The sequence below is a fragment of the Phocoena sinus genome, chromosome 4 (assembly GCF_008692025.1).
Source record: "Phocoena sinus isolate mPhoSin1 chromosome 4, mPhoSin1.pri, whole genome shotgun sequence".
NCBI lineage: Eukaryota > Metazoa > Chordata > Mammalia > Artiodactyla > Phocoenidae > Phocoena > Phocoena sinus.
In genome coordinates, this window is record NC_045766.1 from 39,330,881 (window position 1) to 39,354,622 (window position 23,742).

The window sequence follows — 23,742 nt, forward strand, 5'->3', positions numbered from 1 at the left end:
CAATGCTGAGCTAATTTAGTCAGACCAATCCTCCTATTGAAAATTACTAAAAGTACTGAATAAAATATTTTTTCATCTTATTAAAAAACATCAGTAAGCCAAAACATAGTAAGGCATTGCCAGGCCCAGAATAGATGAGAACAAAGAAAAGTAGGCCAAGCACTAGGAGCTGCTTTTGTTTCAAGGGCATTTGCCTATTTGGACTATGAAACTGAGCTGTGGCTTCCATGGATTCCTGGGGTGAGAGGAATGGAAATCAGATCCCAGGGCCCACCAAATGTGGAGAGTATAATAAGAGAACCCCATATTAAAGTGGAACACAGAGGTCAGCTCATCCCCTCCCACCCCACTCAGAGAGCCATGGAAAGAGTTGCTTTACTCCAGCACAGAGCAGAGCAGGAAGAAAAGAAAAGGAAACCCAGACCCCAAGAGGCTGTAACCATAGGAATATTTGAAGCCTAAAATGTACAGCCCCAAATTTGTATCACTGCCCAAAATCTAGTTTAGAGTGGTACCAGGCTGTCTACTCAAGCCCCCAAAAGAAGCAAGTGCAAACTTTCTCCAGAGGAGAAATGCTCATCTTATAGAGCCTTTGAGAGTCCTCAACTTATACTTTCTCAAGTGTTATGAGCAGCACAGAATCAAAGGTAACCAAGCACACAAAGAAACAAGGCAGCAGGAGCAAGAACCAGTAGGAAGAACAGACCAGAAACTTCCAATATTGGAATTACCACATTCAGATTATTAAAAGAAGATGCTTGTCATAGTTAAAGAAAATTTTAAAGCTTGAAAATATCTGAAAGGAGCATGAATCTATAAAATTGTCAAAGCAGTTTTTTTAAAGGGTCAAATAGAATCTCTGGAGATTAAAAAGTACAATAATTAATATAAAAAGATATGTCTATGTATAACTGATTCACTTTGTTATAAAGCAGAAACTAACACACCATTGTAAAGCAATTATACTCCAATAAAGATGTAAAAAAAAAAAAAAAGATAAATGTCTTTTTCTCCATACTTGAACTTCCTGAGCCCTTATTTCTGCTGATGTGGGAATTTCAAATGTATTGATTACATCTCCAGGTTACACTTAGTCTGCTTGGGGTAAATATTCAGTAATCAGTACTCAGTAACTCAGAACTAAATAAGTTCCAGGGCTTTGTACATCCTTGGATGGTGGTTTGGTCTGTGATTCTGGATTCTAATCCTGCTTTCTCCCCTCCTTAGACATTCATTGACCTCTGTCCTCAGTTGTGCCCACCATCAAAGCCCCCGCACTCACTTCTGCACTCTGTTCACTCAGATAACTCTTGTTCGTCCCAACTATAAGTCCTAGCCTGTGCCTCTAGAAAACATGGAAAATTCCCAGCTGCTGGGCTACCTTCTGGGGCCATACAATCTCCATGGGACAGCCTCAGGTCCTCTCTGCCTAAAACCTCACCTAGGGAGCTCTATTTTTCCAGACAAGAAGTGGGGCAAAAATCCCCTCCGAGTCAGATCCAAACTTTTCTGGACATTTTGTCTTCCACGACCCCACTCCCCTCCCTACCCAGACTCAAGCAGAATGGGAAAGAGAGGCTCTCTTTTCTCCTCTCCCTCTCTGCCAAGCTTCTCATCCATCCCAGAAATGCTTCTGTCTCCTCTCACACTGCAGGAAAATATTCTGTGCTTATTGAAGAATTTTTTCCTGTTTTATGTTTATTGTATCAAGTCTATGCTCTGAAACCTCCATGCTTTGTCTTGATATTCAAACTTTTGGAATGGAAACCATAAACAAATAATAACATAAAAACTTTTCTCTTATCAAGAATCTTGCTCTCAGCGTTGAAAGCTCTGGCTTTGAAGACTGTCTTTGAAAACTCAAAGCTAAGAGTATGACTGTTTTTACCAGCTTGTGTTCTCCCTTCTCTAAGACGTATATTTCTCTCAGGCTGAGAGTAAAGGGAAATGACTGAGAAGGAAAAATACAGTCAGTAATATTTCAAAATATTATTCTGCTGCATCAACAACTTTTCTTATCCAGTCTCTACAAAAAGGAAATGTGTTTAACAATGAACTTGGTATAACAAAATTATCCTGCGGCAAAAATGTGTGGGCCATAGAGTTTTGTTATATAAGGATTCGATCAGTCCATAGGTTTCAAGAGCAGGCCACTGGCAAATTGTATTAATTTACCATGCATTTCTCATAACACAGGTCAAAAATAGTGTTATTGAGATAACAGAAGATTTGGAACAAAGATATATTTACTTTGGCTAGTAGCTATGAAGATAGAATCCATTTTCTTTTAATCTCAAAATTAAGAGGGCTATACTGTTACCATGATTATGTCACCCCTAAATGTCATTAGGGAGGGTTTTGTTTTTTAATGAGAAGTCATGCCATACATTGACAGTTCAAAAATGACTCTACTCATTGCCTAAAAATATTACAACATTTATCATTATTAAAAATAATTTGGGTTTCATTGAAGAGTAACAGTTTTTCACAAAAATTCTAAGATCTTTCTTTCCTTTGAGGATAAAAATATATAGAAAGGGAAGCAGGTGAAATCTGCCAACTTTATATTTGGAAAGAAATACAGAGATGATTTTCCTGCCAGCAGTCTTGGATATAAACCAAGTAGATAAAGTTATCAGAAAGGATTAATTGGGTCCCAACATACGTAAATGAGCTGCCACTCTTGGTATGCTGACCATTAATGTTTTAGACTAGGGAGTACAGTCCCTCTTTCAGCTAGAATTGAAATGTTCCCGAAGACCAACTGGAAAACACATTAAGAATACACTGGAATATCCGTAAGTTTTTTAGCATATCTCTGATTGTAACCACTGATAGAGCCCATATCAGTCCTATGGAATCCGCCTCTATTCTGTACATCTGTATTTAAAGCAAACAACAACAAAATCCTCCAATTATCAGAGATTTAGCTATGAAAAAAGGATTCACCTAGAGCTGAAATTTACAAAAACAAAACTATAAACCTTCCCATTCTTAAGATTTCAGTTTAATAAGTTTTTGAGACTGTTTTTGAAAAGTGAATCTATCCATTATTAAGTCATTTACAGAGTGTTAAGAGTTCAGGGTACATGTATCATGAAGGTCAGTGCTATGGTTTCCACAGCAACTATAGCTCTGTCTCACTTGACTCCTCACTTTGTGCTTTATTCAGCCTGTGGTAGTAAATTCAGGCCCATGGTGAGTACAAGTAGGTGAGTATACGCACACACGCACACCTGTGTATAGATAAGGTCTCCTCTGTAAGACCTGGGTTTTCCTTTCCATCATGTCATGATATACTTAACCTTTAAGCTTGGAATCAACAGAGCCTTTTGCAGGCCTTTCAATTCCCAGGCATTGTAGTAAAATACTTTTATAATGAGAATTATGACCTCTGGCATATTTTTTTAAAAGTTAAATGATCACATGTTCAAATAACCCAAATCTGCTAAGTTTACAACTAAGAGACCTGTCACTGATTCAAGAAAGGAGTCTTCTCTTGGGCCCACTGCTAATTCCAGGAATGAGATTGATAGAATAAGGGAATATTTCAGCTCAATCTTCCTTGAAACCAGGTATCTGGGGTTAACACAACAGCACTTCAGTTCCATCCAATTGAGCTGCTCAATTGCTTTGAGATTCTTGATAGATTGGCTGATTGGGCTAACTGTATCTATCACAGCAGGCCCCAGTGCTTGAATGCTTGCTGTGTAGTGCAATTAACAGGCCACCAAGTTATTTAGAAGACTTGTCCCCACCGTGAAAGACAAGCTCCATCCCCAAAATTCTAGAGCTTCTTGCTCCACAGTTTTTGTGGCAAGAATTCCTCCTAACGGAAACCACTGTTTGCACCTTTGGTGTTCATTTATGAATACATCCAACAAATATTTGTAGAGTGCCTACCATATGCAAGGGGCTGCACTGGGCAGTATAGGCCCTATGTTGACCCTGTCTTAAGTGCCTTGAACGGGGGTCTGAAAAGGACCCACAGCAAAGTGAACAGTGTTAAATGTTCTCACTCTTAGGTCGTTCTCAGCTACCAAACCCTTAATATGACTTTAGCATAGCCACTGCCATGTTTTTCTCTTCCATTCCAGGCTTTCATTTACCTCCCCAGGTAGTGCCCTACTATTTTTTTTTTTTGGCCATGTTGGGTCTTCGCTTCTGGGTGCAGGTTTTCTCTAGATGCGGCAAGTGGGGGGCTACTCTTCGTTGCAGTGCGCAGGCTTCTCACTGCGGTGGCTTCTCTTGCTGCGGAGCACGGGCTTCAATAGTTGTGGCATGTGGGCTCAATAGTTGTGGCACACAGGCTTCGTTGCTCTGCAGCATGTGGGATCTTCCCAGGTCAGGGCTCGAACCCGTGTCCCTTGCATTGGCAGGTGGATCCTTAACCGCTGTGCCACCAGGGAAGTCCCCCTGCCCTGCTACTGATCCATCCTCCAGAGTCCCCACTCTTCCTTATTCTCCATGTCCTTTCCTCTTACCAAATAAATCACAACTTGATCCCCACTTTCATCTCAATCCTCCCTCCCAGCTTCTCACACCCAGCATCTCCAGCCCTCATCTAGTTTCCTTTTTTTCTTCCTTCATTCCTCTCTCACTGAGGATTTCGAAGTCTTCATAGGACAGGGAGATCCAAGGCACCATGTGGCTTTTGTCTCAATAGTTCAGGGCCTGATAGGGTTCAAGGAGTTAGTTTGGGACTCAAGAGTTGAGCCTCCTTGGCTACATCCTGGTTAAATAAGCACTCTGGTATTGGTATGAATGTCTCCATGTCCCATACAAGCCATTACCATTTTTATCTTCCCCCCGAACCAGCCTGAACTTACAGAGAAAAGACACCATGTATAAATTCACCCAAACCAGAATCCTAGGAATGATTGAAGGCCCTCCCTGCTCACTAACCCTTCCTTATCCCCTCCGTCACCAAGCCCTATGGGTTTATCTTCACTGTCACTGCCTTATTTAGGTTCTTATCACCTCTGGCCTGAATTATTGCCCTACCCCCTCACTGATTAGTCCAATCTACCACCACCCACCACTACACACCATACTGGTGCCCCCACCTCCATCCATCAAATTCATCCCTCCAAAAGCAACCATGGAATTTTTTCCAAAATATATTGTCACTTCTTGGCCTGAATCCCCACAGCTTTCAGAATAACATTCAAACTGCTTGGTTTATGACACATGGTTCATGATCAGATCTTGCTTCCATTAGTAGCTTCCTTTCCCAGCAACCTACCATCCACCCATGCACTCTTTATTCCAACCGTATAGAACAGCGTGTGGCTTCTGTAACTTCTGCTGATTCACACCTGCGCTCTATCACATGTACCGCCTCCTCCTGGAATGCCCTTCTTCTCATCGTAGGGGAGGAAAAATTAATTTTCCCCCTGTCCTTCTAACTTCTCAGCCGTAACAAAAGGCAGATTAATAAAAGCAAACAAGTTTATTAACATGTATACAGGAGAGATGCCCAGGGAAAAATAAGTTAACTCTCAAAGAGGTGGCTTTAGAATCCAGGCTTAAATACCATCTCAAGCTTAAAAAAATAAAAAATGGTGTGGAGGAGGCCAGTTATGGGGAGATGGCCATGAGCAGGAGGGTTTGTTATGTAGATTTACATTCCTTTAAATCTCCATTCATGAGAGTTTCTGGTGATTTAGAGTCCTCTTTCTCTCCCTGGTAGGGAAAGGGAAAGAAAGAGAGAGAGAGGCTCTAATAAATGGAGATTTCCTTTATACATATAAATTTCCCTTACCAAAGGGTAACTTCTACTCTGTTTTCAAAGCTTTTCCTCTGTCTGCTGTTTCTTAAAATAATCAGCTCAAAATAACTCTGCCAAAAGGGCACATTTTGGGGTGGCATACTTTACCACCCTTCACCATGAATAGTCAAATTAACTCTCATTGATCTTACTGATCCTTCAGAGTCCATGTACTGTGTGTTGTGCCCTGTGCTAAGAGCAGTGTATGTGTTCCTTGAACCGTAACTCCAATTTAGATGTCCTTCATTTGAGCTCCTAAGCATTCTATGAATACCTCTATTAGAGCATCAATCATAGAAAACATTCATTTTGTCAGCCTCATTCATTTCTTCAACCAATATTCATTTACCATATGTCATACGATAGTGGGCAACTTAGACAAGTTTTCTACTCTCCAGTTCTTATAGTCTAGGAAGGAAGAAAGACACCTAAGAAATAACAATAAAGTGGGTAAGTGTCATGGGAGAGAAAGTGGAAGGTTCTGCAGGTTATGGGGCTCTGAACACCAGCCAGAAGGTCAGAAAAGGCTTCTCTAGGGAGCCGTCCTTCAGCTGAGGCTGAGGCATGTTCTAGGCAAAGTGTCAGCCCGTGGAAGACCTAAAAATGAGAGAGCACATGCATTTGTAGTGAAAGGAGTTCACCACAAACGGAGACAGTCTGGCAAGACACCAAGTTGGAGAGGCAGTAGAGGCTTGGGAGAGTGGAGGGCTGTGGAAGCCATTTTAAGGGATTTAGGTTCTTATCCCCCAAATAATGGGAAGGCCATTGATCAGAATAAGATAAGAAGGGAGTGACATGATCAGACTTGCCTTTTAGAATGATCGCTGTGGCAGCCCATGAGAATGGAGTGGTTGGGGGTATCAGGAAGAGGTTAAATGCAGGGACACGAATTAGGACACTGTTACTAATCCAAATGAGAGATGATAGTAGACGAAACTAGATAGTACTGGTAGGGGTGAAGAAATGTGGACAAATTTTAAAGCTGCTTGGGAGGTAGAATTGACAGGATTCATTGACTTATTAGAAAAAAAGACATGAGGGAGAGGGAGTCAGGGATAATCCCAAATTTCTGGATTTAGAGGATCGTAGGTATCGTTCCGATAATTGGGAATGTTTGGATGGAGAGGCAGTTTTAAGAGAAAGAAAAAAGCTCAGTTTGGGACACATAGATTTTGAGGGAAACTAACAAGTAAAGTTGTCCAGTGGACATTTGAATATGCATGGACCTAAAGTTCAGAGAAGAAGTTGAAGACCGGTCTGGAAATGGACATCTGAAAGTCACTAGCATATATGTTGTAATTAATTAAGGCCAAGAGGATGAATATGATGCCATTAAACAGTAGGTCTAATGAGGCAAGAGCCATACATTATTCACCTCTGTATCACCAGGGTCTAACGTCATGCCTGAAACCAAGTAGGTGCTTTGATTATTTTATTGAATGAATGAATGAGTCAATGAATGAATGTGAGTGAATAACTGAATGAACAGTGTGAAATACAACCAAGTTTAATTCAAAAAACTGTCTGAATATAAAATATTGAAAGATTAAAATTATTATGGTATTAATATGCACCAACCAAGTTTTTAGAACAACAGTACTGGAATGGATAATCTAGGGGAAAATGTTGCATAGAATAATAACTACTCTGAAGACAAATCAAATGCATTTCATTTGTACAAATTAAAGCACAGTTACAGTCCCAAAATTACCAAAGCAGATTGCAAATGCTATTTTATTATCAATATTTATACGTGTCTGTGATGGTGCAATTCAAATTTGATAATCATATTTGTCTGTGCATAATGATTAGCAAGAGACAGGTTAAAGGGATGGTGAAAGAGAAGCAAAAGCGAGCAACCTTTAAACCTCACCTTTGGCGTCACACAGACCTCCTTGCAGCAGTGGCCTGTCATGGTGCCTTGCTTTCCATTTTCTACTTGCTCCACTCACAGATCTTAAATGTGAAGATACAGCAAAACTCCTCTTGTGTATTATAGTGGTAATTTTCTAATGATTTTCAAAGGGAACTCTTCGAATCTTTTTGTTCTTTCATTGAACATAGCATTTAAATATAGGAACACAGTCTCTGGAACCAAACCCTGCCTACCAGCAAGGGAAACGGATGTTGGCTCCACTACTGAAAGACTCTGTCCCCGCTACTTTGTAAGCATGTCTCTTTTTTTTCTGTTGATTCTTTCATTTCATCAGAAAGCCTAGGAAGTACAACTGAGAAATTTTTATTTTCGATTTCTGTCTCATAATCCCAGTCATTAGTACAAGGCCAAAAGATAAATCTCAAGTGAGTCGTTATCAAATGCATACACAGTAGAGGGAAAACATCCCTGCCAAAGGCAGACACGGGTGCACATTGCAATGCACCTTTTCAGTAGGTGGAGGAGCCCAGAGAAGGTTGTTTGACCTGCCTGGGCCTCAGTGATCTCATCTGTAAAGTGAGGGATTGGATTTGGTTGCTTCTAAGACCCCATACTAGCTCTATAATTTTATTATTTTATTATACCCTCAGGAACATTTTATTATTTTAAACTATGTAGACTTTATTAAATTTGACTTTGCTTCATCATTTTATTATATCTGTTCTCTATTAAATACCATTTTATGATATACTGACTATGTCTCCATGGCTGGTGGAAACTAAAGGGCTAGAGACATAGGATGAGCAATGGGGATGTGACGACACTAACCATAGTGCTTCCATTCTTTGGGTGTTTACATGGGCCAGGCATTGGCCTAGGCATTTGCTCTACCTCATTTAATCTTCACAGCAATCCCATATAGCAAGTATTAATATCCCCTTTTTATAGAAGATGAAACTTACGCTTGTATGTATTGATAACTTGGCAGCTAGAAAGTGGTACAGCTCAATTACAACCCCAGGTGTGCCTGCGTCCAGAGCCTCTGCTCTTAACCACTATGTTAGATCTGGATTTCTGGCTGGGTCACATTCTGAAGGTTGGCGTGAACCCAGTAAAACCAGGTAGCACTTGGGGAAGAGAGTTAAACGGAGCCATTGTGGGTGCTTATCACAAAATACAGACTTGAGAGGTAAGCAAGGGAGAGAAAACTAAAATTGTGCTGGAGGATTGTTCACGTTGTGGTTGTAAGGCTACATGATAATGTCACGTCCAGGAGGAGAGGCAAGAATAGACATGGGAAAATGAACAGTGACATGGGTAACCTGTAGAATCTTAGCAGAATTCCCTCCAAGTCTTCATCATTATGGCCAGATACAGCAGGATCATGTGGAAATTCTCCTTTAATAGTACTAGTGGTGGCATAAGGAAATAGAGTGAAAGTATCCATAAAACAATGGAAATGGACCCCAGGAAACAGATGGCAAGTAGTTTGCGCTCAAGAGAAGCACATTAGAGAAGCTTTCTGAATTGGTCAAAGAAGGAAAGGAGAGGTGGAGAAGATGCACTGGGCAGAGATCTCATGTGCCTAATACTTAGACTAGGAAATACAACAGGCGTCATTGGGACTGGTGTTCTGTAATGCCAGGCCATCTTTTTTTTTTTTTTTTTTTTTTTTTTTTTTGCGGTACGCAGTCCTCTCCCTGCTGTGGCCTCTCCCGTTGCGGAGCACAGGCTCAGGACGCTCAGGCTCAGCGGCCATGGCTCACGGGCCCAGACGCTCCGCGGCATGTGGGATCCTCCCGGACCGGGGCACGAACCGGCGTCCCCTGCATCGGCAGGCGGACTCTCAACCGCTGCGCCACCAGGGAAGCCCACAGGCCATCTTGATTCACTTGGTGAAGCCCTCAGAGGCAGCCACACCCACTGTTTAGAAAGACTTTAATCTTAACAAAAGGTGATTTAGAACATCAAAAGTAAGTGGATTGCTTTCATCAGAAAAATGCAATTGGTTCTTATAAAGTATTCTTGCTTTTTAAAAAAAATTAATCTGAATCTAACCAAACCTCTATATTAGTTATCAGTTTATAGCAAATGGAGGGGATAGAGAAACAAGTTAAATGATACCACAAGGAAGTAGTCAGCCAAATTTTATATTTTATAAAATCCAGTTTCTCCAACCACAAATGTCCCAGTTTCTCCAACAGACTAATGGCATGAAATAAGGGGAGATAAATGGAAAAAAAGATACTTAGATCTTAATTTAGAAATAAGTAATTGGTGTAAGAATACAACTTGTAGTCATTTCAAGGAAGTAATTGGACAATAGAGTACGTGTGTTTATGTGGGTTTCCACTGCTCTGTTGTTTGTAATGGTGGAAATACAGTGCTTCCACCGAAAAGGATGCAGTATTGAGACAGAAAAGTAAAGTAAGAGGGAGGAAGAAAAGCAGGGTACAGGCAGTATGGACCATATGCATGGTATGGTAATCAGAAAACCTAGATTTTAATGTAAGGCTAGTTCCCACTGTTAGACCTTGAGCAAATCAACCTCTCTGAGACTCTACTTCCTCATCTTAAAATAAGTTATAGTTCCTATCTCATAGAGGTGCTATGAGAATTAAATTTAATAATGTGAAGCACAAAGCTTGGCAGAGTAAACATTTGCTATATCCTCCTAGAATATACACCAGACTTTCTAGAGTGGTCATGGCTCTCTAGAGAGGAAATTATGGATTTTTTCCCTTTTCTGTTTTAGTTAGAATTTCATTGTCATTCAACTCTAAAGTTTTTGTCATTTTCATCGTAAGAATACATGTGTGTATCCTTCGAAAATATTAATAAACTTTATTTCTTAGAGCACTTTTATGTTCACAGCAAAATTGAGAAGAGAGCACAGCGTCTCCACACATCCCCTGACTGCACACACATAACAAAATCCCCCACTATCAACACTATGTCCTTTTTGAACCATGAGTTAGTTAGGTCTGATTTTTAATTTTCAAATAACTGGGAATTTTTAACAGATAATCTGATATTTAGTTGCACCGTCATCAGAGAAAATGGTTTGTATAATCTTGATTCAATAAGAATTTAAACTTTCACTTTCCTATATAACCTAATACATGGTAAATATTTGAAAAGAAAGCGTATTTTCCATATGCAGGAGTCTATATATTTTCGATATGCTCTGTCATTCTTTAACATATATTTTTAAATCTCTGACTACAACTGTGGATTTGTCCATTTTTCTTGTAATTTTTCTCGTGTTTTAAAGGTTATATAGCAACCCTCTTAATCCTGATTGATCTTTTTTGCCTCCTGTTCTATTTTGCTATGTGAACTATTTACATAAGGTAGCACAGGAGAAGTGATAGCGAGATGGGAAGACTTCCAGCAGTGCAAGATTCAGAACGCAGAAGGGTGTAGTGGTTACTGGCATGTTCTTTGGATAAAGACTGGTCTAGACTGAAGTCCAGGCTTATCATGTCTAAGCTTCAGTGTACTCATCTGTACAATGTGGCTGATGACAATAACGGTACCCACTCCAATCCAAACTCACATCTGGTGGTGCCTTAGGCTAAAGGTCGGGGCATTGCAGAATCCTGAAAAATTTCCTGAAAGTCGTAACTGGGAAACAAATCAGTGTTGACTTGAAATAATGCATGAGCTTAAGAGGGCTTACCTACTTGTAGTAATGAAAAGGGAATTATAAAAAATCATTTCCTAGCTAAACTGAAATCCTCAGGGGGTCATTGTAGTGCCACTGGTCAGTGTTCTTGAATTGGTTCATCACCAGTTTTCAGAGGCACTAGAGGAGCTGAAGAAATCACCTGATTTCTGTTTGATTTTATCACATGCTCCATAGGCAAAGTGAAAGCTTTCCTCAGTTCTCACTTTGTGAGTAAATTCTGACTAAACCAAGGTAATTTGTTAATTCAGTCATAATATTTCTGATAACCCAAGAAACTATAATAATCTAAATAATAATGGGATTTCACTTAATGCCTGTTCCTTTTACTTTCTTACATAAATTAAGACCCTCTGTCCATCGTTTCTCCATGAAAGTACATAAAGCCAAACCTAATCTTCTCCTGACAGAACACATCCATAAAAATGAGCTTTGAAGTCTGCAGATCGCTAAAAGGAATGTTCTGCCTGGAACGGACAGTTTATAATAGTTGTGAACGTTTAACTTTCCAAAGTGTCCACAAGATTTGATAGCTTTATCCAGCTCGAAAAAAAACATACCCTTCTCTGGCCCTCATTTATCTAGAGATCATTTCAGTTTATTAGCAAATATTTGTGCTCTGCTATGTGCCAGGCACTGTTCTAGGCTTTGGGGAAACAAAAAGTGGTTAAGACATGGTCCATGGTGAAGGGAATCCTAGTCTGTTTAGTAAACAAGCAAAGCAATGAATTAATACTTTCATTTTACAAAAACATAAGCTATACAAAAAGGAAAGTTCCGTTCCTACGGGTGGCCTGAGTCCTGGGGGAGGGGCGGCCCCGGCCGCTAGGCATCTTGCTGCTGGATGAAGGGTTGGGGATGGCTTTCATGCCGTCCTGCGGGCGGATGAGCACCACAGAGGTGCCCCTGCACACCACCAGGCCCAGCTGCCGGGTGTCCTCTGTGAGCTCGTACTGGTCGTCATGGTCTCTCATGTACTCGATGGTGCCGTCCAGCACGAGGCTGAGCAGCGGGTCAAACCCTCTCAGGATTCCACTGGCTTCTCGGCCTCCTTAGAACTTCACTAGGATCGTCTTGTCAATGTATTTGGACAGGTCCAAGATGCTCTCCTTCTTTTTCTTCTCTTTGTCCGCCATCTTGCCCGGCCGCGTCGCTGCCTATCTAGGTTTATATCAGAGGTTGAAAACAGGTAAGCTGAAGACGTTTGACCCACGTGGCGTTTTTGTTTTTAATCCAGAAATTTCAAATAGAAATATGAGTTTTGGGGTTGTCGGGAAGAGTCAACAAATGTGAAAGAATGGCACTTTGGACTAACTTTCCTGTATGGCTGCTGTTAACCAGAATTAAGAAGCCCTGCTCCCTTTAGAAGGGACACATACTCCCTCAGGCCAGCCTGCTTCACATACTTGGGTTATCTGTCTGGCTGCGGGAGGAAGGAAGCCTGTGACCTTGATCTTTACCAAATAATCACAAACAAGGTGGTTTGCTGAGTACCAGTGATCACTCGCACAGCACTTATAATCTGTGCTTTGATACTTCTTTGTAATCTAAAGATAAGATTCTAAATTAAGTTATTTTAATAAATACAAAACCAGCATCGTTAGTAATGCTGCAGGAGACCCTCAGCAGCCAGGAATGATCTGGAGGTTTCTCTGACTAAAAGATAAAAGTTCTAAACATATAATACTATCTACAGTGAACTGGACCAGATTACTCTATAAAAGAGTAGTTCCTGAACTGATTTTGTTCAAAATGGCAACATACATATTTATAATGTTTTTGAGATCTTTTCAGCAAATAACCTATAAGTGTCGTACATGGATAAGGAAAACATAATTACTGTTAAGTAGAGAACATCTGTAAAGTAATTGCCCATGTAGTCATAACCTAATTTGAAACGTGTGGGGCAGAGCTCTCTATATCTGAGAGAGCCAGTCATTAAGAGCAAGAAGCTAAGCTGAATTCTACAAAGAAAAAAATGCACTCTGAAAATAAGTTGCCCAGCTTCCTCCTAGCAGGTGACTTTAGAAACTGATGTTAGTTTCTGATTAAAATTTTCAGAAAATGAGTCCAGCGTTTGAAAGTGCAATTGCATTCCTGCCCTTAATTTTCCGAGGTTCAACCACATGAATTTAATTAGACATGGTTTATACATTTTAAAAGTTTAAAAATATTTTTTCCAGTTCAATAAAACCAAAGTATAACAAGAGTTTGTGATGATCTCTTGAAACAAGTAGACATCAATTAGGCTTGTTAAAGCCAGTCAATGATACAATTTTTCTTGCATTTCCATTTATCAGTTTAAGAGTCACAATTCTTTCTTAAACAATTGTCAGTATAGGGCTTCCCTGGTGGCGCAGTGGTTGGGAGTCCGCCTGCCGATGCAGGGGACACAGGTTCGTGTCCCGGTCCAGGAAGATCCCACGTGCCGCGGAGCGGCTGGGCCCGTGAACCATGGCCGCTGGGCCTGTGCGTCTGGAGCCTGTGCTCCGCAACGGGAGAGGCCACAACAGTGAGAGGCCCGCGTTAACGCAAAAAAAAAAAAAAAAAATTGTCAGTATAATTGACAAACTACATGCATTTATTCCTTATCTGTTTGCCATTCTCTGAGTGCTGAGGTGTAAAGGAGGAGGCGTTTGTTTGGGACCTTGAGTTGAATTCATACCTCTGATCTTAATTCAGCCAATGATTATAAGCCAGTGTAGTACCTTTCTGCCTGGACTGGAGAGGGAAAGGAGGATCATTCATAAAGAATCAAATGATTTAAGAATTTGAGCTTCAGTATCAAGTAAAGTTCCAGTGTGCTTATAGTTTGAATGACTAAAAACCTTATTCCACTAACCATTTGCATTGAAGGAAATTGGTTTTCAAAATCTTCTTCTATAAATGTTCTCTTTCCCTATCATTTCCCCCTGATTAACCTAAGAACACATGGCAGAGGAAAAATCACGTCAAAGCTTGGCAGTAAGTTACATTTGCCATTAGCTTGGGATGGATTTCACCCAAGATTTGTAGCTGACCTACCATAGAGATATGGGTAAATTATGTCACAGAAGAACTGCAGGACTGAACTAGTGGTCCCACAGCAGGACCTTTCACAATATTTTACAAAAATTGGATTCTCGAGCAATCTTGCTACTGGAGCCAACCCCTGGCACATCCCTGCTTTTGTGTTCCTAGCATTTCTGAGGCACCAGTATCCCCCAATATAATGCACTTCATTCATACCAGCATGCTTTTGAATGGCATCCACTTACACAGTCAGGGTTTTATTCCTTTTTTTTTTTTGCGGTACGCGGGCCTCTCACTGTTGTGGCCTCTCCCGTTGCGGAGCACAGGCTCCAGACGCGCAGGCTCAGTGGCCATGGCTCACGGGCCCAGCCGCTCCGCAGCATGTGGGATCTTCCCGGACCGGGGCACAAACTCGTGTCCCCTGCATCGGCAGGCGGACTCTCAACCACTGCGCCGTCAGGGAAGCCCCTTTTTTTTTTTTGGCTGAGTTGGGTCTTCGTTGCTGCACGTGGGCTTTCTCTAGTTGCAGCGAGCAGGGGCTACTCTTCATTGTGGTGCGCAGGCTTCTCATTGCGGTGGCTTCTCTTTGTTGTGGAGCACGGGCTGTAGGCGCACGGGCTCTAGTAGTTGTGGCACGTGGGCTCAGTAGTTGTGGCTCGGGGGCTCTGGAGCTCAGGCTAAGTAGTTGTGGCACATGGGCTTTGCTGCTCCGTGGCATGTGGGATCTTCCCAGACCAGGGCTCAAACCTGTGTCCCCTGCATTGGCCGGCAGATTCTTAACCACTGTGCCACCAGGGAAGCCCGAGCGTTTTATTCTTAAGAAAGAAAGAACACAGGAATTCAGAGAGCTTGAGTTCTTTCTTGTGTGTTGGCCTGTATTTGGACAAAAGCCATTCTACTCGGTCTAAATCCAAACAAATTGTCATTCTCCAAACATACTCTTGCGGCTGTGTTTTTCTCATGTTCTAAAGTATCCAGCCCATGTTTCTCACTTCTTAAGCTCCCACTCATCCCTACAAGTAAAGCCTAGCTTCACCTCCTCTGGGAAGTCCTCCATGACGCCCTCTCCCAAGGCCTTCTTTGTCTGCATCAAATAACATTAAATACAATGTAAGGTAATTATTGTTTTATCTGCCTATCTGTCTGCTATACGGTGGGTACAGGTGACATGTCTTTCCTATATACTTAGTGCCAAAGGTTGACCTGGGGCTCATAAAACATGTTGAATGAATAACTGAATGAATGAATATACCCATACTAAAATCTCACTAGGATGTTATTTCATTAGAGTAAAGACTGCCCTGTTTGTTGCCAGTCAGTATATTGATTCCTATGATTTCCAGACACCTCCTTTTTAAATCAGGAAAAGCAAGTTCCCTGCCACCTAGCAGTAGCTTAATAAACATTTCTTGAATGAATGAACATTTTTTAATGAGAAGCTATTTTTTGTATTAGGCAATTCTGTTGGAAATTAAAATGAGAATTTCCTTTACAGAAAATCATCTTTCTTCAACGCCATTTAAAAAATTTGAATCCTGTTCTTGAGGCTAAAAGGATCAATGGCACAAGTACAGCTAGGGCTTAGCAGCGATACAATTGTAACAGGATAATATCTTTAAACATTAATTTTGTGCCTTTCTTTTCCCAGCCTTCTTTTATTTGACCACATTGCCTCAAAGAGAGCAGGATGATTAGGTTGAGAATAAAAGAGAAGAATGGTACGTGTTCCGCTTCGCGGCTCTGAAGCAGGATTTTGCGAATAAAAGGGACATCTTGAGAGAGCCCAGAGATCATGACATAGAAATGGAAAGAGATTAGATGAAGGGCCAAACCACCAGCCCCCATGATGACAGCACTTAGGGACAGGGAATGGAAGAGAAAAGGACCTGACCTGGGGTACCTGTCCACAGGGAAGAGGCTTGGTGGAGGTGAAGATAGGCAACATCAGAAGATTCCCCAGCGCTGCTGGAGTTCAGCACCAGGGGGAATCTGAGACTACTAGTCACTACTTGAAAGAACACTGCACAAGGCATAGGCCGAAGAGCTACTTTGCTAATCCTTCTATCAATAGGTGTCCTCGTGTCACCTGTGGATTTTCCAACCTAAGAATATTTACTTGTATCTCAAGTCTTTTCTGAATTCCATCCATACCGCCCCATGTAAATAATCCCCATTTTTTATTGTCCAGGGTACCTGTAAGCCTCCTACCTGTCCCTTAATTGGGTGAATGAGAATCCTTGGCCTCCAGTGATGCTGGAGAATAGAGTGGCATGGAAGGAGGGGCCCAGCGCAGGTACTTGGGGGCCACTGGACAGTGATTAGACAATTACCTTTATTACACATATTTTAAATAGAAGTTGAAAATTTCTTCAAACTCTATATCAATCATAGATAAGATTAGCATCTTACTTTAGAGTCTAATAAATCTGGTCAGAACACATACAAAGTTCGGATCTTTATCCTGAGTACTGAACATGACGAGCACACATTCCAGAGAATGTGGACAGATGATCATACGAGGATTGTTCCAGGTACTGGACACATGCAGCCCGAAGAAGACAAGACTTGGATGAAGGCTTTTTTGTGGGTGAGGAAAACTGGAGTTCATTAGTATGCTCCCCTGAACAATGGCACTAGCAGTCAGAGTGGTCCAAAGATGTTTCAGGAACAGTTGGTTGACCAGTTGGTTAGAATGATTCCATGGGACTTCTGATGGGTGAGTAGAATAATTAGCAGCTGGGGTGACTTCTGACTCTGAGAATCTATAAGTCTGTAAAATAAAGACAAAAAGTCTTATTAAATCAACCAATAAACATTTATTGATCACTCACTATATGTCAGGCACTGTGTTCTAAACAGCTGGAGATGTAATGGGGCTTATGGTTTAGGGGAGAGAAGCCAGACATTGATCAAATAATTAAACAGATATAAATTTCAGTGGTGACAAGTGTTACAAATAAGAAATCCATGGTGCTATGAAAGCTTTCATGAGGGCAAGAAGGTGAGGATGGCTCCCTGAGAATATGACTCTTGATTAGAGATCAAGGATGTGTAGGAGCGATCCAGGAGAGGAGGGAAGGGCAGAGCAGCCAAGGTCATTGGAAAAGAGCAGCCCTGTCTTTCCATTTCCTGGTGGAAAGCAGTATGCCTCATTGAGAGACAATATGGCCTAATTATTAAAAGATAGACTTGAATTCCATATCTTTCACTTATGAGTTGTGTGTCCTTGAACAAGTTATTTAGGCTTTCTGCACCTAAGGGTTCTTACCTGTCAAATTAGGAAAATATCTATCTCACAGCGTCGTTGGCTAAGGTAAATGAAATAATGAATATAAAATGCTTAACCCCAGTCTAATACGTAGTGTTTTTTAAAATTTGTCTATAATCCATAAATAGACATGATGTGACAATGACAATTTATTCATTGAAGGCAAAACATAAGCCTTTTCAACTGCAAACCAGTATATTCCGGGACATTAAGTATCCCAGTGTTAAGGCTGGGAGCACCAAACCATTAAAGGTAGAGAGAGTGTGAACCACGGTCCACAAACTTGTTATGAAAGAAATCTCACAATTCTTCCTTTTTCTTTGAATCTAATTAAATCTTATTCTTTACCCAGGTCAAGAAATTTTTTTGCTAGATCAAAGAATTCAGTCTCAGTTGTGATTGGATTCCTTCCCCCTCCCTAATCTTCAGTCTGTCAAGGTTATTAGTGATTAATTCATTGACAGAGATAGCTTCACCATTGAAGGTAGGCACCTCAACTGACTAAGGTCTCTGTCCATTTCCTTATCTGGGCGCTCACTCCTCTCTGGTGGTGGTGGTAGTGGTGCTTCTTCCTCTCCTTCTCCCCATGCCTCATGAGGGAGGGGTTGTGCACAAAAGGATGATTATTCTTACACCTCTTTTCTCCCATTCCCTCCATCTTCTGCCAGTGCCTCCAGTGACCCCAACTGGAAACCAAAGAACAAGGGAGCCTGGTAATGTAATCCTCAAGGGCTGGGCTTCTCCGGCACAGAGTAGGTTAGAAGAGGGCAGATAATGGATGGAAGCAGGGGAAGGGTGATGGTAAGTGTAGTGTAGTCATCTGTGATGAACATTTATGCCATCAAAAGAGATTAGCTAGTTTTGAAAAGAAAAAAGCATAGAAATGAAGAAACGATTAGTAGTTGTTATGGGTGGGGTTGGGAGGGAAGGGGGTGTCTATAAAAGGGCAGCACGAGGGATTCTTGTGGTGATGGAAATGTTCTGTATCTTGACTGTATTGATGCCAATATCCTAGATGTGATATTGTACTATAGTTTTGTACGACACTACCATTGGGGGAAACCAGGTAAGAGGTACACAGGATCACTAATATTATTCTTAAAACAGCATGTGAATTATCTCAAAATAAAATGTTTAATTAAAAAAAGAAAAAACAGGTTAGCTTAAGATCAGATGCTAGATGTTTTCTAGCCTTACATCATCAAAGGAAGTGTCATTATTTGCTTCCCCAAAAGACTGAGTATTGCATTTGGTTTACACAGAAATCTGTAGCTCCTGGGATTTTTACTCAGTAATAGTCACAGAACAAATTGCTTTTTGCTAAAAGGTGCCTCATTCTTCAGCTTGATCACATCTTTAGAATATTCGCTAGATTGCAAAATCCCAAGCACACCCATGAATAGCCTTAGGTCTGTTAAGACATTGGCAGAAATGCATGCTTGAGCACACAAAAGCAGAGAGGACTGAGGAACAGGGGTCTAGTAGACATAACACAAGGAATAGAGTAGGGAAAGTGAACGCACTTTATTTAAATATTTATTCTCCATCATATTATAACAAGGATTTAAAATGGGTTTCAAACATAATACAATAGGATTTTTCTTAATATGTGAAGAAATCTGGGTGAAAAGAAAACCAATGAGTAACAATGAGACACGGTCAGGGGTGGGGTTAATACACAACATACAAGCATGATGTCGTGTACGCTCTGAGAAGTCAACGACTCAGGTGGCCTTTGGCCCTACCTTTCTGATAACCAGTGCAAAAAGCAAAACCTGATCTATTACATGCTTATAAGGTAAAATTTGACTTGAAGGAAACCTCTTTGCTGTGTTGTCACAGAGGTGACATTACAGTTTATTCAACATCCTTAGGGTTAATAGAACAACTAGTTTCATAGTTCAATAAAAGCAGTTCTCTCAGGGGCCTAAATGATGCAGTTTAGATGTACAGCATTCTGGCTTTGATTGGGGGGCATTTTGGAGTATATTCGAAATGGAAGAGTTATATCCTTTAAGAAATAAAAAAAATCGTTTTCAGCCAATCTGTAGCTAAGGATTAGTGAGGTGGCAAACTGAAATTCCTATAGGGTCCAGGAAGGTAAAATAACTAAGAAAAGTGAGACATCTCTTAAACACACACACACACATACTACAAATACAGTGAAAATGGCCTCCAGTTGGAGAGTTCACTAAGATGTGGTGGGATCTATGCAACCCACAGGCCACTGCTCATTACCAGTCTACTGTTACCATAACCAAAATCGGGGCTGGATGTTATCAGAGCTCCTCTTTTTCCTTTTTCCTATTTTCCTATTCCCTTTTTCCCAGAAACCACTCCAGCTATTGTAAGCACGAAGGGCAAAGGGCTTCAAACAGGGAATTAGGTGCTTAGAGTGTGTTAAGGCTGGGCCTCCAGGGCTGACCACCAGAAGAACAATGAAGAACCCATCCCCCAAGGAGGCTGCCAACTCTGCCTCAGTCAGGAAGATGGGAAACAGTTCAGTTTCCCCTGAACTGTTAGCTCTAGGAACAGCCTGGAGATTAGGTAGCTACTGATGCTGTCACTGCTGGCTCCAGAGCCATGCCTCACCTTTTAAGTCCATGCTGGCAACAAAAATAGCGACCAACAGCTAAAAGATGCTACTGATCTCACCCGTTGGTCCCCACAAAGCTGCTGTCAGGGATGCTGCTACAGAAAAATCCAAAGCATCCTTGACGGGCCTGCCACCAGGGGCAACTGGGACCTCTGCCTTTTACATCTCCCCTGAGTGCATCTGATTGGTCTAAGCTAAAGGTCACTTCCAGATGCCCAGTTTAGAAATGTCATTTTTAGCTGCCCAGTCTCTGGGGGTAGGGAGGGGTATGTGGAATGCATGCGGAACAGCAATCTATCTTATCCACCACAATGTATTTTTATGCAAAAATCACCTGAGCTTTTAAATGCTGGTAATTAAATCGATTTTTAATAAAAATTAACAGGCAGACCAGTAATGTGGGAGTTGATCAAATACATCTGTTAACAGATTCAGCTTCATGGCAAGTAACCAGTGGGTAGTCTTTGGTCTGCTTCAGCACATGGAAGAAGAGAAGATTAAGCCCTGCCCCCTCCCCATCAGCCGATATATGAATAACAATTTGTATGATGCTGTGCTATATTCAAAGCACTTAAAATGTATTTATTACAAAGGTAGTAAATGCTTGAAAAAACAATATTCTACCAACACATAAGTTCATACAGTAGAAGTTAGTTTTTCTTTGCTCACTTCCCACTGTCACTCCCCAGATGTAACTTCAGATAGCATTGTGAAATAAATCAGACTTCACCATGTTTGAAGTTGACTCTTCTAGAAGCACCCTTTGTTTCAAGTGGTCTACCAAGAGAAAGCTAGAACCAAGTGTCTGAAGCGTTTGGACTCACGTGAGAATCTATCCAACACATATTTGGGGGTTTAATTAGGCTCGTGAGTCTATTGACTAAGGAATGGGCTTACTACTAAAAGCAGAGTTCATATTCAGTCTGGGAACAAATATAATTTCCTATAACATATTTTATAGCTAAGTGAACAAATACCATTTCCTGTATCAGACATGTTTTACAAGCTTTGTGGAAACCTCGGACTTTGTGGTTAATGGTCATATTTATTGCTAATATTTGAAAATCTTAGTGTCGTCCTCTTCTCAGTAAACATGAAAAGACAGGAGTATAATATATTATATTCTAAAACACTGTAGGCAAATATTTAAATTTAAATTAGACCTTTGTTCCCCTCTGTTGTCTTTCAACAATGTTCCTCGTTCATTGTGCTCCTGTTTTCACCAGCAAGTAAATATTCTCTAACCTTCTCTTTCTTGTCTTATGGAAAAGAGTAACAATCAGCACTTCTCAAAGTACTTGGGTCAACAAGACATTTCCTTCTCAAGGCATCTCATCAAATCCATAGTGATCTATCATTTTATTTGCATTTAGCCAAGGTCAAATTAAGCTCCTGATTATTATATCCACAACTGTGTGACAGATACACTTAAGCATTTATAAGATATATATTTTGTGTGTATGTATAGAGAGAGACCTGTGTGTACATGCACATGCACGTTTGTATACATATCATTTTTTTCAAGCACTTTCACATATTTCACAAAGATCCCACTTCCAAATACCATCACATCAAGGGTTAGGGTTTCAACATAAAAATGGGGGGAAGGGTGGAGATAGGTGCACAAACATTCAGTCCTCTTAACATGAATTTAGTCCATAGCACTTTCTTTCTTTATAAATGTAAATATTTAAAAATTAAGATATACTGGGGCTTCCCTGGTGGCACAGTGGTTGAGAGTCCGCCTGCCGATGCAGGGGACACGGGTTCGTACTCTGGCCCGGGAAGATCCCACATGCCGCAGAGTGGCTGGGCCCATGAGCCATGGCCGCTGAGCCTGCATGTCTGGAGCCTGTGCTCCGCAATGGGAGAGGCCACAACAGTGAGAGGCCTCCATACCGCAAAAAAAAAAAAAAATTAAGATATACTGTTTATTCTCTTTACGTGTTCTTTTCCTCTAGAAATAGAAATACATCACAAATATATTTCCATGTCATTAAAGAGTCTTCTATAAGAACATTTTTAATGATTATCTCGCTGCATGGTGTCACAGTTTACATCATATCCTGGGTTGGGCTTTTAAGGGATTCCTATTCTTCACCATTCTAGATATGCTATGCTGATTTAATTTCCTGTCTCTTATGGAGCATGGTGCACCTAACCCTCACCCCACAAACAGCCCCTGGAAGAAGTAACCCTGTACATCCTATGACAGTTCTCTTCCCAGACCAACAATAGTTGATTGGATGAAGTCAGTCAATCTATTGGCACTCAGCAAGCAATCAGTCCAAGTCAATCAAGGATTTTAACTAAGAGAAGCAGAACACGCAGAAGAGAATAGGCATCTCAAATGCTTTCATTTGAAAGCCTTGCATGCCTTGCAACCTAATACTTGCAACCAAAAGAAGCTATACTAAAAAAACTGTGGCAAAGCTCAAGGCTGAATCTTTCTTTTTTAACTGATTCATGCTTATTTCATAGAATAATGCTTAGAAGTGGGATGCTAGCTCAACTTTATATATTAAAAAAATTTTTTTTTGACTTAATATTGCCAAATTGCTCTCTAGAAATGTTAAATCAGTTTATTCTCTTTCCAACCATCACTAAAGATTCGTTTTTCGATTTTATTTCCAAAATCTTATCTCACTGTTTTAAGTTGCACATTTAAACTTAAAACAAGTTCCAAGTGAGCTTTAATATTTTCTGTGGGCATTAGCCATTTGTATTTCTTCTTTTATGAATTGCCGTTAGTGATCATTTGCCCGGCTTTTTCTGAAATAATCATATTTTTCTTATTGATTTAAAATAACTCTTTATATGTTACAGACTTTAATCTTGATCAGGATCCTTTTCATTGTGAGCTAGTGGGAATTAGAAGGAAGGCAGAAAAAGATGGATCAAGGATTTGGGTGAGGGTCAGCAGCCAAAAGAGGGTCAGGTCAGGGGACGCTCCACCTCCTGACTCTCCTTCCTTTTCCCTAGATGTGTCTTAAATGTGGAATACAGGTGTTGCTGGATACTCACAGAGACTTTCAAAGGGGTATATAAACAGAGAGATCTTTAAGTCCAGATCCTCACATTTCATGTAACTTGTTCCTTAAATCGACTGCCTGAGAGCTCCTTTCCTACCTCAATTTTCCAATAGTGCTTCTCCTATTTTAGAAAATCTCATTAAGGTGATTTGCACTAGTTCACGCATATTGGGAGACATTGCTATAACTACCTTTACTCCCATCTATGTGAACAAAATTTCTCAGTGTTTTTACTGAGATGCATTTTCAAAAATTAAACATTATTTTTCTTAAGAGTGACCTATCAAAAGTTGTAATATAGGGGCTTCCCTGGTGGCTTAGTGGTTAGGAGTCCGCCTGCCAATGCAGGGGACACGGGTTCGAGCCCCGGTCCGGGAGGATCCCACATGCCGCGGAGCAGCTAAGCCTGTGCACCACAACTACTGAGCCTGCACTCTAGAGCCCGTGAGCCACAACTACTGAGTCCACGTGCCACAACTACTGAAGCCCACGAGCCTAGA

At 40.9% G+C, this 23,742-nt stretch overlaps 1 protein-coding gene and 1 pseudogene across 1 annotated transcript in view; one reads left to right on the forward strand and one right to left on the reverse strand.

The window, feature by feature from the left end:
- The window catches only part of LOC116752880 (schwannomin-interacting protein 1), a 625,076-nt gene that overhangs the window by 395,623 nt on the left and 205,711 nt on the right, over positions 1–23,742 (forward strand). The gene's annotated exons all lie outside the window — the stretch shown is intronic.
- Positions 12,160–12,470, reverse strand: LOC116752883 (annotated as a pseudogene).